A 1,145-nucleotide genomic window follows, 5' to 3' on the forward strand; every position below is an offset into this window, starting at 1 on the left:
ATTGCCTCTTGTTGGCCGGGGTGGAAGTGATGGGCCAAAATGCCCTCCTTATGTGCTGCAAACTTCTATCATTCTATAATTCTATGAAAAATGTAAATGTCCAATGTTGGTGTCGAAACCACGACCCTGAGATTAAAAGTCTTATATTTCACTGACTGATCTCGCCAGGCTTCTGCCAAACATACCGTTCTCTCACTGATTGCAGACAGTCGCCTGTTGGCTCCGCCCCAGATGTTTAAACTTGCTGTCGAGGAACTGCCAGGATCTTCTTGAATGGTGGACCAGGCTCGAGGGGCCGAATGGCCTATTCCGGCCCCTAATTCTTACATGCTTATCATCTTATGAACTTTTCACAGGAGAACAAACTCGCCCCTGAGCATGCATGAGGAGAAAGCTACAGAAAATATTCCCGCCTGGTGAGCTTTCGCATGTGAGGCGAACGTGTTAACCGCGACACTGCGGAAACATCTCCACTTTCAGCACCAGGTCAGACGGAAATATTAAGCGAGCAGGTGAACTGCTGAATCCCAGTTTTAAGGAGTTGGTCGTGGTGTCAAACAATGAGTTTCGCTTTATGATTAAAAACAAGAAATGTCAGAAGTTGAATTCAAACCCACACCTCCAGAGAAAACTGCGATCTAATCACAGCACCTGAGACCGCTCGGTGGTGTGTGTGGCCACCTGCAAGTTGATTTTGAACTTTTGTGTCCTGGCACATGAATTAAATGAGGGCAGCAGGCGTATCTCTGCCTGACACTGGGGAAACAATGAGACAGACCTTGGAACAAGGTTCTGGTTATTGCCAAACAGCAAAGAAAATATTAATTCTAAAAGAACAGTGACCCCGACGTGATTTGAACACGCAACCTTCTGATCTGGAGTCAGACGCGCTGCCGTTGTGCCACGAGGCCTACACAATGATTGTGAGATGTTCCTCTATATGAAGTTTTCACAACACAAGAGCCTTTAAAATCCCCGCCCATTCCCACCGGCTGTCAGAAGCAACGCTCACCTGCCATTCACTGTATGTTTTTTTCTTCAAGTTTTGTGTTGCGTTCATGGAAAAGCATCATTAATTAACACGTCACCTTCTTTTGCACAATGAAAGAAATGCTAACTGAGGGACAGTCGATACTTCAATCATT

At 45.8% G+C, this 1,145-nt stretch overlaps 1 non-coding gene across 1 annotated transcript; it reads right to left on the reverse strand.

Moving 5' to 3' along the window:
• Nucleotides 1-839: 839 nt before the first annotated feature.
• Nucleotides 840-911, reverse strand: trnaw-cca (transfer RNA tryptophan (anticodon CCA)). The gene has a single exon. It is a non-coding gene; the product is annotated as a tRNA-Trp (tRNA).
• Nucleotides 912-1,145: the final 234 nt, after the last annotated feature.

This window comes from Pristiophorus japonicus, unplaced genomic scaffold (genome assembly GCF_044704955.1).
Source record: "Pristiophorus japonicus isolate sPriJap1 unplaced genomic scaffold, sPriJap1.hap1 HAP1_SCAFFOLD_75, whole genome shotgun sequence".
Lineage (NCBI taxonomy): Eukaryota > Metazoa > Chordata > Chondrichthyes > Pristiophoridae > Pristiophorus > Pristiophorus japonicus.